Below are 18,308 nucleotides of genomic sequence, written 5' to 3'. Positions count from 1 at the left end.
GCTTTAAGGCATCCCCACCTCTGCCTGAATGCTTGCCCGAACAGGGAATGAGAATCTCCTAGTGGGCTGCACCAAGGTTTCTTTCTTCTTGTCTACACCTTTGGGCGAGCACAGCTGGGCCCACTCAGACTTGGCAGGAGCACCACATGGGAGATTGCCAGGGTATACAGTCACCATCTCTTCTTACAGATGAAACTAAGGTCCAGAATGGTGGGGATGGGAGCTGTCCAAGGTCACACAGTGAGCTGGGGACTGAGCTGAAACTAGAATCGAGTCCAATTCATAGCCCAGTGCCTCCCTGCCTTGGCCCCACCTCAGGTCTTGCTCCTCCTGGCAGATTTAAAAATGCTCTCTCCACAGTGTTCCCACGCAACATGTACGGACCTCTATGGAAGCTGTAGTGTCCCATGAGGTGATTCAAGTGCATTACATTTATCATGCACTTTATTTCTATTATTATTACGTCAGCGCCACCTCAGATCATCAGGCATTAGATCCCAGAGGTTGGGGACCTCTGCCTTAGAGAGAATCTAAAAGCCCACTGGCAGGGCTTCCCTGGTGGCTCATTGGTAAAAAAATCCACCTGCCAATGCAGGAGACACAGGTTCCATTCCCGATCTGGGAAGATCCCACCTACCATGGAACAACTAAGCCCATGCGCCACAATTGTTGAGCCTGTGCTCTAGAACCTGGGAGTCGCAACTGTTGAGCCCACGTGCAGCAACTACTGAAGCCCAAGCACCCTGGAGCCTGTGCTCCTCAAGAGAAGCCACCACAGTGAGAAGCCTGCGCACTGCAACTAGAGAGGAGCCTCTGCTCACTGCAATGAAGACCCAGCACAGCCAAAAAATATAAATAAAATTATTTTTAAATAAAAAAATAAAAACCCAATGATGACTTGGAATGATGGCCTTTGAGGCCTCTTGCAATAGACTCCAGGAAACTAGGAGCAGTTCAAAGACAACAGAAGGTCAGACGCAGGAAGACATCTGGTTTGGAAGCTGTGCTGTCCAGAAGTTTAGGGTAAAGAGGCCTATGTGGTGAGACTGGGTTGTGTGAGAGGTTTCTGCAAGAGGCAGGATTGAATGAGAGAAGGCATCCCAGCCCCTTCCAGCAGTCTAGCTTTCAGACAACCTGATGCTGGCCAAGTCACTGAGCCTCCCCAAGCCTCAGTTTCCCCATCTGTAAAAGGGGGATGCTGAGAGAATCCAAGAGAGCGCATCACAGCTGGCGCAGTGCTCAGCACACAGCAGGCCCTCAATCCAGTGCATTCTGATCCTGTTGTGTCTGCAGAAGGAGACACACCCTCCTCCCTGCTCGTGACCATGGGATCCTGGATCTCACGGCCCAAGCCCAGGGAAATCCGCTGTCATCCTAAAACCAGTCCCAGACCTGCTTTCTCTCTCCATCTTGCCTGACAAGCCCTCAGAGTCACTCCTGTGTTTTTTTTTTTTCCTTCCTCATTGTCCCCTGGGGGACTTTTAATTTCTTCCTCTGTATCATAAACACAAAACAAGTGTTTAAGCGTCTGCCTCGAAGGCGATCTGGGAAGCAGAGCCACTCTTACATAAAGACCAGATGAAGCCCACGCTCGCCAGAAGGGCCATCTGCACGCTCGCTCTGCCACCCATCCTTCCTTCCTCCTCCACTTGGGAACCACTGTTAGTTCATAATTAAGGACTCTGACGAGGAGCTGGAGGGAGCAGCCGTGACGGGGGGTCTAATGTAGGTTAATCACCCAGTTGCCCTGGCCTTGGTGGCCACTGCTGCAAATCAGAACTCAACTTCCCTCCAGGCATACTTCCCAAGTCCATGGTCTTCCCACCTGGGGTCCTGGCAGTGGAGGAGGAGCCCTGCTGTGGCAGAAAATCTAGAGTAGAGGGAGACAATAGAACTTAATGATTACTCTCTCAGATGCTGGGGACAAATAGCCCACCCTTCTCCTGACTTGTGTAACTGTTAGTACGTCACTGGGCCTCTCTGAACCTCAGTTTCCCCATTTGCAAAATGAGAATAATACTGATAGCTACTTTATAGTTCTGTTGTCATGATTCATTGAGAGGGTGCCTGCTAAGTGGTTAGCTTAGGGTCTGTTTTAAAAAAAAAATGTGTGTGTCAAGGGGGAGTTTATCATCATTAGGGAGTGAGTGGCCCATCATGAGTGGCCAGCTGGGCTGGGGAGAGGCCTGACACTGGCTAGCCTCAGGCTTCATGGCCACACATCCCAGGAGGGTGGGACATAGGGAGGGAAACAGGGTTAGGTTTTGGTGTGCACAGTGAAAAATCAAACTTTGGCCAATATCAACTTTGCATGGCTAATCTTAACATGACTGGCTAGTGAGTTTCCACGTTACTATTAAACCATTTGTTGTTCAGTCGCTCAGTCATATCCCACTCTGTGATTCCACGGATTGCAGCACACTAGGCTTCCCTGTCCTTTACTATCTCTCGGAATTTGCTCAATCTCATGTCCACTGAGTCGATGATGCCATCCAACCATCTCATCCTCTGTCGCCTCCTTCTCCTCATGTCCTCAATCTTTCCAGCATCAGGGTCTTTTCCAGTGAGTTGGCTCTTCATATCAGGTGGCCAAAGTATTAAACCATTGTGCTGTGTTTAATCACTCTGTCGTGTCCGACTCTTTGTGACCCCACGGACGGTAGCCTGCCAGGGTCCTCTGTCCATAGGGATTCTCCAGGCAAGAATATTGGAGTGTGGGTTGCCATTTCCTTCTCCAGGGGATCTTCCCAACCCAGGAATCAAACCCAGGTCTCCCACATTGCAGAGACCACATTCTTCACCGTCTGAGCCACCAGGGAAGACTTTACCATCTGAGCTACCCGATTAAACCATTAGCTTGATAAAAACAATTTTTAAACAAAATGATCATTAAATTGGCAGTGTTAAAAATTGCTTGGAAAAGTACTTGCCATGCCTCTAAGGGCAGATAATGAGAGATCTTTGTCTCTTTAAACTGCACTAGGAACATGGAGTCAAGCAGGTTTGGCTTCTCCTGGTTCAGTCACTAACTAACTGGGTGACCTTCTCTGGGCCACTGAGAGTAGAGACCTGCCCTCTCTACAGCTCAGGATTACGATGAGACCAATGAGGAAAATATAGATGTGAGCAGGTTCTGGAAAAATACAGAATGACCTGCAAATACTAACTAGGTCTTATTAGTGACAGTTTACCATTACTCAGTCTATATTAACATAATGCAACAGCCCAGAATACTGGGGTGGGTAGCCGTTCTCTTCTCTAGGGGATCTTCCGAACCCAGGGATCGAACCCAGGTCTCCTACATTGTGGGCAGATTCTTTACCAACTGAGCCACCAGGGAAGCCCAACATCATGCCAGCTGGGATTTATGAAAAACACAGCACACCTGTAGTTTGCAAGCACACAGAATGTGCATGTGTGCACACATACGATGTGAGTGGGGTCTGCACAATGTTGGGGAGCAGTGAGTTCTGTCTGGGATTACTAGGTGAGTTCTGTCTGGGATCACTTGGGATGGTGAATCTCGTGGTGAGCCTAGAAGAACTCCTGGGGGACAGAACTGGACCGGTGACCCTTGGAGCAGGCGGTGCTCACTCCAGGTGAGCCAGACACGTCCTCTTCCCCACCCCCACCCCCATTCAGCTAAAGATGGAGGAGGCTACTCCTTCTGGTCTGGCCTCTGTCTCCCACCACCCCCCCCAACCCCATGCCCTGGTCTTCCAAAGAGACAGGTATGTGCACCCAGATCGAGTCCTGGAGAACGACCAAGGCCAGCACTGGCCTCAGGCTGTGGGTGTCTGTTGCTGCTGAATAAATCATGGTTGGGCCCAATCAAGTATCTTGCCCCAGAGACATGCTCTCTGCCTCCCAGATGCTGCTGTTAACCCCCAGGAAGCCAGGTGGCACTTATGTGACTCTTCCTCAACAGATGGAGAGCAGTGGCGAGCCTCCCACCTGCTCAGGCTTACGTTTCCCAGGCTGGAACCAGCCTCTGCAGTGGTCTGCTCAAAGCCCCGCAGATGGCTATTCTGCCCATGCAGCTCTCGGCTCAGAATCCCTCCCAAGGATCCCCACCCTCCACATCCTACCAGCCCCTTCTCCTGCTACTCCACTAAATGAACTCCTGCTAGAGTCACCTCAGCATTCACTCACTCCCTTAAAATACTCTGCACATGTCCACATCTGTGGCTTTGCCACCACTCTCCAGATGGTCTTCTTTCCTATCTCTAAAGCCCACCCTGGTCACAGGGCATTCTGAGGACCATACCCATAGAACTGGGTTTGGTCAGCTGAACCCCATGTGCCATCAGTAACTCTGAGTCTAAGCCTGTCTGGGCAATGTCCACAGCCCCAGGGCTTCACACAATGCTAGCACACGGCCCCTCTGCATGGCCCCGTGGTCCCCATATGCCTTCATCACAGCATTCTGCCCTCTCCACCCTAACTCCTGTTTACCTGCCTTGTCCTCCCCTGGACCCAGAGTTCCAGAAGAACAGAGACATGTCCCCATTTCCTGTCAGTGTGTTTCTGTCTTCTTTGTATTTTCTGGCTGTGGAATAGAGTAAACCCTTCATCCTGAATGAATGAAAGGAAGAAAGAAAGAATGAATAGATGTATTATTTGCCTGAATGAAAGCCAGATCTCTTCAGACTCCTCCAGTTCATCGAATCTCTATTTAAGAAACCCTGAAGCCAGCACAACTTCCTATTATTATCTCTTATTCCATCCTTTATATCAGTATCCTTCTCTAAAATGGCTTGGGAGTAGTTTTAACTCAATTCCAGAAAAGATAAATAGCTTATGCCTCACACGACGAGCAAATAACTCTTAGATTATCTATTTTTGCCCTGGCTTCTTACGTTGACACAGCAATTGAGCTGACGTGGCATTGCACTGATCCAGGATTTTTTTTTTTTTATAAGATGACCTTTAGAATGCTACACATTTTCATGCAGAGAAATTAAACTCTGTAACTTACTCTGGACACCACGTGTCTTTGACTATATTTTGGCCAAAAGTAACCAAAACTCAAGGGAATAGATAAGAAAGATGGAGGATTAATTACTCATCCTGGTGGTGTGCTGCTGGCGAGTGGGGCATGATTCATTTTCTTGAAAGGGAGGGAAGGAGGATGGGAGACAAAGGGAAGGAGGTGGAGGGACAGAAACCCAGACAGAGACAGAGGAGAGAAGGTTGGGCGAGGTATTACCTGGACCACGGTGGGACGTCCTGCTCCCCCATCAATGGGACTCTGGGCTCTTCTGGCCCCCGCTGGCTGTGACAGCAGGAGCAAGGGCTGCGTGCTTTCTCACTTCTGTCACATGTGTTGTTGCATTGCCACCTTCTGAAGAGCTTCAATGCTCATCATCTCACGTGATCATCCACCCTCAGGCTGTGATAGAGCTGATGTGCCATCTTGAGCCTCAGCAGCCTTTCTCCCTGTGCTGGTCCAGCAACAGGCAGACAGGTGGCCCATTCTACCCTCAGTGGCACTCGTGCTTAGCAGGTGTGTGCAGTGGAAAGCAAGCCTGTGGGCTTTGGAGCCAAACCTGAGCTCTGCCTCTGGACGGCTCTGAGACATCGAGTCACGACCTTGTTCTTCCTGGGCATTTGCCTCCTAGGCTGGGAAATGGGGGCACGGTGGGGTTCCCCCTCGGGGAGATGATAGGAGCCCTGCAGTGTTTAGGAGTGCAGGCTTCCAAGAAGGCAGCCCTGGGCTCAAGTTCTTATACTGCCACTTTCAAGACAAGTGCCCTCTCACAGGTTGCTGAATTTCCATGGACCTCAGTTTCCCCATCTGGAAAATGGAGATGAAAATGGTACCTCTCATAGGATCATTACAAAGATCAGATGAAACCAAGTAGCTTGAGACCAAGGGAAAGTAATGATACTGGCCAACACTCACAAAGCAATTACTAAACACTTACTCTTTGCCAGGCTTTGTTCTGGGATTGATATATATATGTCTATGTGTATATATGCTATAATTCTTACAGCTACTCCTGAATTCAATAACATCATTACCCCTAGTTTATAGATGAGGAACCAGACTCAGAGATGGGAATTAACTCTCCCAAGACCACACAGCTGGTTAGTGGCAGAGGCAAATTTCAGACCCAAGCTGTCTGGCTCCAGCCACTGGGTTCTCTCCCTACCCTTTACAACCTCTCAGCGAGGACTTCAGCTGTTTCTCTTCAGAACCCAGACACATTGCAAATGTTTAATGCAAGCTCACTCCCCCTCCTCCATAGTCCCCATGTGGAGTTGAAATTTGTCCTCTTACAGAGTCTACTTGTGGTCCCAGGACCTGTCTCTAACCATCTCTTCTCTATACTCCATCACAGTCATTCTGCTGCCTGGAGGTCAATTAACCAATTTCCCATCAGCCTCTTCTCCAGGCTAACCTTTGCCCCCATTCCCAGTGGGAATGCTCATTGACCTCTCATTTATAAACATGCATTAATGACCTTCCACGTGCCAGACACTGGGCTGAACACAAGATAGAGCCTGATCTCTTGGTTCTCTCGCTCCAGTGGATGGACTAGGGGTTCCTTCCCCATTCTGATGACTCCTTGTGGGACCCTCGCCAGTTTTGCTATGCCCCTCTAAATACTGGGGCCAAGAAATCAGCCCAGCACTGCTTTGAATCTTCACAGCCACCTAGGAAGTGGCCAAGACAGCAATTATTGTTCCCCTGTGAATGATGAGGTCACTGAGGCCCAGAGAGGGGAAATGACTTGCTCAAGGACACACAGCAAATCTAGGTTTCACAGATTCACACGTCTGACTTCAGTCTCCTAACTCTTGGAGTGACACTTTCCTTGGATTTGGGGGAGGGAGGAGTGGGAGCTTATCTGGGGAGGGTTAGCACCAGACTTTGACCTTCTCGGCATCTCTACCCTCTGAGATTTGCAAGACTTGGCTAGTGGAGGCAAAATTACTTGTCTGCTTCAAGTCTTTCCCCAGATCAGTGGACCTAAGGGCACTTGATGCCCTACCTCTGGTCTGAAAAACATAAAAGCTAAAAAAAAAAAATCCCTGAGAAGTTAAAATTAGTTTTCCACCTTCTTCTGCCCCAGAAAGAGCTAACAAATCACCTGGAAGGAATGTTTTCTTTCTGGAAGCTGAGAGGGGTGCTGACGGGGGTGTTGATTTGGGGACTGGAGGGCTGTTTTTCTCCCCAGTCCCATCTTTCATTTCCCACAGAGAAGGTACAGTACTTTATTCTATTTTAGTATTAAAAGCCAAAAGAGAGGTGTTTCTGCCGCAGGCTTGATCCCCCCCAACCATGACAGCATCAAGAGGGATTGGGGCTTAGCACGTGGCTCAGAGGGAGGGAGTCCTGCAGGTCACATGCCTGACAATTAAGGCCAGCTCCAGGCAGCAGTGCCAAGAGCAAGAAGGGCTGTTGGGAAATCGGGGAGAGTGCAAGGCTTCTGCTCAGCCCTAGGCCCTGCCCTGACTCTGTGTACTGTGAGCCCCTTCCTTCCCTGGCCTGGACCTCAGTCTTCTCTTCTGTAAAGTGGGCTTGTAGTGCCTACCTGAGTAGAATCAGGTGAGATGGGGAAGGGAGGAGAGGGGACTCCCCCTCCTCCCTTAAGCAGATGCTGTCTCTGAAGTAGCCTCCAGGCAGGGGACAGGGGCACAGTTTTGGTCCCATGTGACCACTTCTGAGGTTGCTCAGCTTCCAGATGTGGGGAATGGAAGCTTGGAGAAGTTACCCATGCTGGTATTCAAGCCTGAGTCTCAGGAACTTCAGGACCCAAGCTCTTTCCAAACAGCCCAGCTGACTATACTTTGCGAACTCTTCTTTGCAATGAGTGTGAATAAGCGTTGTTACCAGGCTCACTCCAGAGATGCAGCCTGAGCTCCATGGCTGTCCCTCATGCTGCCCTCAGGTCAGAGGCCCTGAAACGCCTCCTGGGAGCAGGACAGCAGGAGGCCCCTCTGTCAGCTCCCATCCACCCCTGCATCCCCACCCCCAGAGATGGTCCTCCTGAATTCCAACCCCCTGGGCAGCAGGGAGCCCTGCACTTCCATGTTACACACAAGAACTGCCCACAGAGAATGAGAGAGGGAGCAGGGGATGGCAGTTTCCATAGCAACGCTAGGTTTCTCATTCCCAGCACATAAAATGCCAAAGCAGGGTTGGGAAGGTGCAGAGAGAGGAGTCTCCTCTCCCTCTCCTGCCCCCGCCATCTCCACCTTGCTAGGTCCAATCTGGATGAGGAAAGCTGAAAGAAGGAGCCCTGGGACACTTGGACTCCATGGTTATTAAACCCAACTCCATGGATGACAGACCCACAGGGGTACTGAGGGTGGCCTGAGGGAGCCTTCAGTTGGCTGTGACCTTGTGCAGAGGGATTTGAGGAAAAAGAGGGGAAGGAGGAGAGGACAAGACTGTCCCCAACTCCTTGCATCCTGGAAGAGAGCTGTCCATTAAGAGTGACCCCTGTCAAATACACAGAGGCTGCTGATATCCCAGGCTGATGCTTGCTCTCATTATAGCCACAGCCTGGACCTTGGGATCAGGTGAATCTGACACTCAGTCCAGGCCTTGACATTGATTCGATGTGTGGTCTTTGCTCTCTGAGCTTGAGTCCATATATCTGCAAAATGGGAGAAATGAGAGAATCCAGTCCCTCTAGGGCAGTGCTTGGTACCTCAGAGCACAACAAATGATGCTCCATCATACTGCTTTGTCATGATTATTAATAATAACATTAAAGTCTGAACACCTCCACCTGGCAGGGAGCCTCCCGCAGCCCTCTCTTCTGCCCTTGTCGCTCACCTGCCCCTGATGGGAACACTTTGGCCTGGCCAGGCCAGCTGTTCTGCTTCCTGCTGGTATACTTGGCTGAATCAGAAGAGTGGTTTAGGGGAGCTACATCTCACCAAAGCGCAGGCCTACCTCCCAGCCTTTGCTCAGGTGCCCCTCTTGTCTGCTGTTCCTTCCCCATGTTTCCTGTTCAAATCCTCCCTGATTATACATCCTCCTCTGGCAGGAAGGCCCGGGGATCTTGCCCTCCCTTGACTTTCCCTTGCACCTTGATCCCAATTCTAATCATATGTTACCTGGGAGCACCTGTCCTTCATAAGTAACCACGCTCCCCATCTCTCTGGGATGAGCCGATATAACATCTATTGATCATCCTGGGTGTTGGCCACTGAGCAGAGAATTTACAGGTGTCCCCTGCTATCCAAAAGTACAGAGGTTCTTATGAAACCTTCCATAAACCAAAATGATGGAAAGCAAAGAAGCAAATACCTAAGCACACATCTTGCTAACAGACAAACAAAATGGATCAAGATACAGCACAGATGCTCACAGACTTGACAGTTATGGTAGCTTTCTGCCGAGAGGCCAAGGGTAGCCCTCTGGGAAGGAGCTGGCTGGGGCCCCTCTTGCTCCCAGGGGTGTGCAATGCCTCTGTCATGGCTCCCTGCAAAACAAATTCTGAAGGCCACGTTCATTGTTTGCTTTTTTTCATAAAAGCAAAAATCCTCTTCAAATTTCTTTCAGTTAATGAAACAGGTTCTAATAGGTCTTTCACAAAAGTGAAGTAATGTAATGAAAACTTTCTAAAAGCGAGGGTTACCTGCATATGGGAGAATGCCCAGTACCCAGCCAATACTTGATAAACCATTCTTAACATAGATGCTTCACATGCAATTTCCCTTAATCCTATCAATCATAGAATTCTTACCCCCATTTCAAAGATGCAGAGACTGAGAGACTTCTCTAGTGGTCCAGTGGCTGAGACTCCATATTCCCAATGCAGTGAGACCGGGATTGATCCCTGTTCTGGAAACTAGATTCTACATGCTGTAACTAAAAGACTCCACATGCTGCAATGAAAATTGAAGATCCTGAATGCCACAACTAAGATCTGGCACAGCCAAATAAATAAAAATATTTTAAGGAAAAACTAAGATGAGGAGACTGTGACTCTCAGAGTTGAAGGGTTGAGCTAGAAAACAGCAGTCAGGATTGGAACCCAGAGTCCCTTACAAGAAGCAACAGGGTAAAGCAGCATTGACAGGTAGCAAAATCCTTCCTGGAGAGGAAATGGCCTTTGTTTGGAAAAGACTTTGACAAGTCTCTTTGTTAGAAGACAACACGTGAGCCCCGAAACCGAGGAGTCGTAAGAGCTGAGGCTTCTGGAGCTCCTGAAGGCACAAGATGCTCCCCAAGGACCGAAAGTCAGTTAGCCTAGTTAATCTTCCTAACAATCCTATGAGGTAGGTATGAGCATTGGTTCCATTTTGCAGATGAAGAAACTAAAGGACAAGAAGGTAGGAAGCTCTCCCAACATCACACAGCTGGTAAATCAGAGGCGAGATTCAAACCAGGCAGATGGGCTCTGGTGCCCCTGCTCTCAACTCCTTTGCTCACAGGCCAAACTGTTTTGCAAAGATAAGGAGCAGAATTTGTGATTTGCTCCTTGGAGGAGTGGGCTTCCCACTGCTGGTAAAGAATCCACCTGCCAATGCAGGAGAGACATAAGAAACTCAGATTCAATCCCTTGGTTGGAAAGATCCCCTGGAGGAGGGCCTGGCAACCCACTCCAGTATTGCCTGGAGAATCCCATGGATAGAGGAGCCTGGCAGGCTACAGTCCATGGGATCACAAAGAGTCAGACACAGCTGAACTACTGAGCACGTACCTGAGAGGAGCAGAGACATACTGAAGATCAGTGGAGACGAGTGGCATAAAGAAACCATTAAAATGGGTTGAGATGGGCTAATGTGGGGGGCAAACCCCCGGGTGGTGGCTGAAATGTCTCTTAAATGCACAGATGTCTAATGCACATTTTAAAGTGATTTGCATTTTTGTGATGGAAGCCCTACCTTTCTCCCACCAAATCTCCAGTGAACTGTTCTTCACTAATGACTGTTTTGGTGACTGTGGAAGAAGGGGAGAAGTTAAGAGAACAAAGAAAATTATCTTTAGTACTTTAGTAGGCAGATTTCAGGAGGGAGAATGGGGATAAAAAGCATTAATAAAGCTTTCCTCTAATTCTCTCTAATGCAAGTTCAGTCTTTTGCATCTTATATTACATCCTTCTGTGATAATTTGAAGAAAGATCAGAAATAAAGAAACAGAACTATAAAGACCAAAGGGAAGATGGAAAACTTGGGAGAAAGGTTTGGCAGGTGAAAAAATATAGAAGCACATGGGGATGTAAGTGAGGTCTGGCAAGATAAGAAGAGAGTCTTAAGAAATGAAACTATGTAATCTGATTGAGATCCTCTTCAGTTTGATTGGAAAGATACAAATAAAAATTGGAATTACTTTTTAATTACCTTTGCTTGCTGAACTATTCTCCCTGAATACAACTCCATCCCAAGACTGGGTCACATGGGACCCTTGCTTATAATCAGGTTACAGCAGAAAATAAGGATAAGGAAGGAAACGAGCTTCACGGGCCATCAGTTTGGTGTGAGACAAAGACAATACCAGAAGAAGCAATAGTCTGGAGATAGCAGTGACCTTGACAGGAAGAGTCCTTGCCTCCCCACCAAATTCACAGAAATTTTGATTTAGACATCCACTGTGTATGGAATTGGAGATGGATATTAATTTTTTGAAGCTTTCAAGAAGTAGGAAGGCTCCCATCTGACATTGAATTACATAGGAACAATTGATGACTAGAAATAATACCAAGAAAATCAGAGATCCTCCTCCTCTCTCCTGCCAGCTAGCAGCTATTGCATAATTACAACTAAAACACTCTTCTGGTCATCCATGGCTGGAAGAGTACTAATCTATTAGAGCATACCATACCTGTGATATAATAGACATAATATAAGCCTAAGTAGAGTTCATCTGGAATGCCATTTTGATTCTTCTAAACTAATTTCTTTGATTCTTTCCAATTCCAGTGAGTTTGTAAACCACAGATCTCTAACCTACACGGATACTCAGCCAGCTATGTATGTGATGCCAAGGCAGTTTCTCACCTGGCATCTGTTACCCAAGTGGAGCCCAGAAAGGGGTGTTTCTAATCAGATAAGCTGGCAACATGTGACCCCAAAGGGACTGCCCCTGCTCTGGGGAGTCACTTTATCCAAGCACTCAATGTTTATTGAGTATTGCACTAGATGTGATGTGTTGAGGGCAGACATCATGTCTTCACTGTCTGTTTCCCTGCTGGTTGTTCCAGGAGCCACAGCCAGACCCTAAGAAGTGCTGAAGAGGCACCATGTTTCCGGCTGCCCTAGCTAAAAATCCTACCAGTGGCCCTTGACTCCATCTGGTTCTCACTTCCTACATCCAGGTTGTCAGCAAATCCTATTGGCTCTGTCAACCTAAATCCTACCTAAATCTTTCCAGTTATTGCTAGCCGCCTCCTGTCTTAACCTAGCCACTGTCATCTCTTATCTGGGTGACAGCAGCAGCCCCTTAACTGGCCTCCAGCCTCGGCCCTCGCCATCTTGCTCTCCATCCAGCAGCCAGAGAGGTCCTTTGGAAACAGAAGTCAGATCATGTCACCCTCTGCATTACCTCTCCTTCGCTTTCAGCTAAAACCCCAACCCCAGGTTGGAAGACCCTCCCCGTGCTACCCACTCCTCTGCCTTCTCTTCCTACCCCTCTCCTTGTCACTCCCTCTCTTCCATCCCTACAGGTGTCCTTGAGTCGCCAGACACACCAAACGTGTACCTCCCACCAGGGTTTGCCCCCTGCCATTCCCTCTGCCTTGAATGCTCTTCTCCAAATGTCTGCACCGCTCACAATCTTTTTTCCCTTGAGTCTTCGCAAATGTCACCCATTTAAATAGTCCTTCTCTGACCATCCTCTCTGAAGTAGCATCTCTCATCCCTCTGTATCCCCTGCTGTTCTCTTCCTGGTAGCGCTTCTCACTGCCTGTCACTTTAAGATATTTTTAATTGGTGATACTAGGTTGTTAATGTCCTGACTGATGCCAAGGGCTTGCTTTTCTCCACCGTGAGTACCCAGTGCTTAGACCTTGCCATTCAGTAGCTACTCCATGATTACCTGTTGAACACGTGAATGAGCCGTGTGTTGAAATGAATACATATAGGAAGTACCTAGTTTTTAAATTATTGACAGCAAAGAGATTTTGTAATTAGGGTAGTGCGTTAACCATGAGGATGATGTGGGCCCCAGATCAACAGCATCATCGTGACTAGGAAGCTTGTTAGAAAGGCAAACTCAGGGGCCCTACCTCAGACCTATTGAGTCAGACACGGTGTGGAGGTGGCGGGGGTGGGGGGCAGCTATCTGCCTTGTAACTAGCCGTCTGGGTGATTCAAGCTCTGACACAAGCTCAAGTTTGAGAAGTACTCTGTAATAAGGACTCTTGAACCCAGCATTCAATTTACGCCATACGCGGCAGGTTGCCTTCTTTAAGTTGAAGGCTGAAGTTATTTTGTTTGGGGGCATGAATTCCCACCCCAAATGCCAGTGGAGACATGATTCTCAGTGTAAATGAGTAACGTGTGGACCAGAGACCGAAACAGAGCACACGTGGACTTGTGCCAAATAGTGAACAGGTTCATCATTGTTCGGAACAGTTGTTCTGAAATACGAAGAATTTTTAACATCAAAATATTATAAAAACTGCACCAACAATAAAGACAAATTAACCTTTGGGAAAGTAAAATAAATGTTCCTTTTTATTATTTGTGTGGGTGACAGAAGGCATCCCCAAGCTGGATGGAGTTACAGAAGTTAGCCCTGTGGGCAATGAGAGAGAGAATATGTGTGTGCATGTGTGTGTGTGTGTGTGAGAGAGAGAGAGAACGCGGTGGCTACTCCACCCCATGTTATTCAAGGAGCATCAGTCCAGTTGCTGGTCCTCTGCCCCCAGTCCCACCCCAGGGCACATTGAGAAACACATGGGGACGTTTTCTGTTGCATGATAGAGATGCTACCTGTACTCAGGTGGGTGGCAGCAACCACAGGACAGACCCACACAGCAAAGACCTGCCCACTCCTAACACACAGCCTCCCTCCCAAACCGAGCACCCCTCCCCCAGAGTGAGGGCACCTCCCGAACTTTTTCCCCATCAGCTCCGGTCCTGTTCTCCCCTCCTGGAGCCGGAATCCAGTGTCTCGAGATGCTCCCTGGACCCTACATGCACACCAGCTCCTATTTCTGGGTAGAAGTGAGGAGGCAGGGATCAGAGCCAGATCTGGAGGAAAGACAGGTTGTACTGGTTTGATTAGAGACTGTCTGTGGGGCTGCCATGTGACGATGCCTAAGGAAATGTCAAGGGTGATCTGCTATTCCCGACCTTTTGCTGAGTTTATTACTGAGCAAACTGTGGCTTCATCATGGAGGAGGGAAGTTCATTCTGCCAGGTTTTCACCTGCGTGAAGTGAGAGGGCTGGACATAGTGCTCTCCAGAGCGCCCCCTCCCAGCTCCGGGAGAGGAGGCCACAGAGGCTGGGAGCCCTGGCTCTGGAGTCAGCTGCAGGCTCAGTTGTGTGACCTTGAGCAAGTCACTTGCCACCCTGTCTTAGCTAATTGACCGAATGGTAAAAATGGGAGACTGGAGTTAGTGTTTATAAGAACTGAGCCTAGGGGGTTGGGGGAGGGATGGAGTGGGAGGTTGGGGTTAGAGGATATAAGCTATTATATATATGAAATGGATAAACAAGGTCCTACTGTATAGCATAGAGAACTATATTCAGTACCCTATGATAAACTATAATGGAAAAGATTATTTAAAAAATGCATATATATGTACAACTGAATCAGTTTGCAGTACAGCAGAAATTAACACAACATTGTATATCAACTACACTTCAATAAAAAAAATTAATTAGTATAACCTTTAAAAAAAAAATTGAGGCTGCTGCTGCTGCTGCTGCTGCTGCTGCTGCTAAGTCGCTTCAGTCGTGTCCGACTCTGTGCGACCCCATAGACGGCAGCCCACCAGGCTCTGCCATCCCTGGGATTCTCCAGGCAAGAACACTGGAGTGGGTTGCCATTGCCTTCTCCAAAAACTGAGTCTAGCACCATGTAAGTCTTTGCTGTGATTATTACACAAGGATTTGACATGGTCCTGCCCTGCTCTTACTAATTCAAGATGGAAGAAAACACGTTGAAGGGTAGAGTCAACATTCACATCGGGAGGAGCCAGGGTGAACCAGTCCTGCCAGGGGGTCTGGGCAAGTCGCTAACAGTGTCTATGACATTCCGCCTTCTCCATGGCCTCCAGAAACTCTAAATTCTCCTCCTTTATTTAGGCAGAGGATTTTAACTCACCCCAGCTGCCCACTCCCAAGCATATTTATCCAAATGTATCAAAGGGCTCAGCAAAACACAAGCAAGATCCAGGCTCAAATTTAAAAGGCAGATAGGGTTTCAAATAACAGCTCTGCTTCCTTGGCTAGATGCTGTCTTTTTTTGTTTGTTTTTGCTGTACAGGATCTTCATTGCTGCACTGGCTACTCTTTAGTTGCTCCTCTTTAGTTCTCATTGTGAAGGCTTCTCTCCTCATGGAACACAGCCTCTAGGGCATGCAAGCTTAAGCAGTTGTGGCCCAAGGGCTCTAGAGCACAGACTCAGTCATTGTGGCCCATGGGCTTTGCTGCTCCTCAGCATGTGGGGTCTTCCCAGACCAGGGATCAAACTCTTGTCTCCTGCATTGGTGGGTGGATTCTTATCCACCCAGCCACCAGGGAAGCCCCAGTGCCAACTGTCTTGAAAGCACCGATCCCGGATCCCAGACCGATGGCACTCACCTCACCCCAGGCTTGCAGCCACGGGAGATTTTTGTTTTGTTTTTCTGGCAGATTAAATGATTTCTCTGGTGAGCCCTGATGCCTGAACCACTGGGTCAGGGGCTCTCACCGACTCCATCTGCCCTTCTCTCCAGCAGGTGATGCTGAAACTCCTGAAGTAATTGTGTCATCCTGAGCTGTTCAAGTATATTTCCACTAAAAATACAGCCTGAAACTGGGGCACAATGAAGGATTTCTGACAAATGGAGAAGAGGAATAAATAAAAACTCTGGGGCTCTCTGATTCTTCACTGAGTCACCTCCAAATACTCACCAGTGAGCTGAGCGTGGACCCTCTCCACTCGTCACTGTCATCAGTAAAAGCCCAAGCAGTCCGTGCGGTCTGGGAGCTTGTGAGTCTCGGAGCTTGTGAGTCATTGTTAGGAGAGGCCCCTGATGGAACTGAACCCTGCATCTACCAGGGAGAAAACAGAAGAGCTAGAGGGGAAGTGACTTGGTCCTGGACCATTCGGATGATTATGGTGGAGTGGGACTTAGAGCCTGCACTCGGCCTCCTTGCTTCACCACCCCCACTCCCCAGTCTTCCCAAAGCCCCCCATCTGCACCCAGTACCTGTGTCTGCAGTTCCTTAAGTTCTGGCACATCTTAAGGCGGCCTAGGCATGTCAGGGGGGTCAATGAGAGAATCCTCACTGTTATCAATAAAGAATGCTTTCAGCTTCAAGTTACAGAAAACCAGATCAATGGCAGCTCAACCGTAAGGACATTAGCATTGACTTAATGAGACTATGGAGGGAGGGAGCCCCAGGCTGAGACCACTGGCTCAGCCATGTCAAGAAGGATCCAAATTCCCCACTCTGCTATTCTGGGGATTTTGACTCTTCACCCTCAAACTTACTGCCTCATATCACAAAATGCTTGCCACAGCTCTGGATATCAAGTCCTTATAAATAGTATCCAAAGCTAAAAGGAGTTACCTAAAAAAAAAGTTTCCTTCTCTGCCTTCTCCTTGTGTAGCTCTCTCTCTTCTATGCATACGTGTGTGCTCAGTCAAGTCCAACTCTTTGTGACCCCATGGACTATAGCCCTCCAGTCTCCACTATCCATGGAATTTTTCAGGCAAGAATACTGGAGTAAGTTGCCATTCCTCTGCCAGGGGATTTTCCCAACCCAGGGATCAAATTCAACTCTCCTGCATTGGCAGGCAGATTCTTTACCACTGAGCCACCTGGGAAGCCCCTCTTCTATGTAGGAAGGAAAATGTTCCTTATACTTCATTGACCAGAACTAGGTCCTACACCAATCACTGGCAAAGGGAAATGACATTATCAGGCTTGGTTTAGATCAATCAGGATTCACCTCTAGGGTGAGAGAAAACTCTTGAGAGTCCCTTGGAGGAGGTGCCAAGGAGGTCAAACCAATCAATCCTAAAGGAAATCAACCCTGAATATTCATTGGAAGGACTGATGCTGAAGCTCCAATACTTCGGCCACTAGATGCAAAGAGCCGACTCATTGGAAAAGACCTTGATGCTGGGAGAGATGAAGGCAGGAGGAGAAGAAGACGACAGAGGATGAGATAGTTAGAGAGCGTCACCAACTCAATGGACATGAATTTGAGCAAATTCTGGGAGACAGTGAAGGACAGGGAAGCCTGGAGTGCTGCAGTCCATGGGATCACAAAGAGTCGGACACGAATTAGCGACTGAACAACTACAACGGGGTCTGGACATATCGCGGTGCCCAAACAGCCAGAGTTCTCTCTTCAGCCCCTCATCTGTGCAATGGGGATAAGTCACACCCACCACCTGTGGTTCTCATGAGGATCATTGAAAGAAAACACTCTGTACCTATATGAGGCAGAAATTTTCTTGCAATCCTGAGAAGAAAAACAGTCTATAAAAATAGACCTTTGATCATTAGCGAAATACCTTCTATGAGAAGATGAGTTACAAGATGTTGCTAAGAGACATTTGTACTGAACACAAAGCTTCATCAGGAGAATAAACCCAAGGAGGGAACTCCCTGCACTGCACAGAGAAGAGAGAGCTAAGAGAGAGCAAGAATAATTTGAAGAACTGAAAAACTGAAGAGGTGGCTTGATTCATGGGCTATGCCATTGCAGCAGGCTAGGGCTCGAGGGTGTGACAGCAGGAGTGGAAGGGTGGATTTAGAAGCTGCCTCCTGGTTTTCTGGGAAGAGCTGCCCAGGAGCAAGCTTTGGAAAGCTCCGGGGAGAGTGTAAGGAGAGTCTCGTGGAGGAAGAAAGCAGCAGACTGTGAGGCCTGGAATGAGCCTGGCTGACTCTGGGGTCCTGGCTCAAGTGGAACATGGTTGGGAGGCTGGGGGTTGGGGGTATCAAGGAAACCCAGTCCCACCCTCAGGCCTTGCCCTCCAACTTCCCACTCTGCCTCACTGAATGACCTGGTCAAGTGGCTCCTCTCTAGAAGGGCCTCAGCTTTTCCATCTGTAAAATGGGAGTTCATTTTGTTTTCCATTCTCTCATTCATTAGTCACTCATTTGAGCAAGTCCTTATTGATCTGTATATGCAGAGGCATGGAGGCATGCCGTGTCAGAGTTGATAACTATCTTA

This window comes from Giraffa tippelskirchi, chromosome 4 (genome assembly GCF_054371585.1).
Source record: "Giraffa tippelskirchi isolate mGirTip1 chromosome 4, T2T-mGirTip1v1.2.pri, whole genome shotgun sequence".
NCBI classification, from domain to species: domain Eukaryota; kingdom Metazoa; phylum Chordata; class Mammalia; order Artiodactyla; family Giraffidae; genus Giraffa; species Giraffa tippelskirchi.
This window is presented reverse-complemented; position numbering follows the sequence as displayed.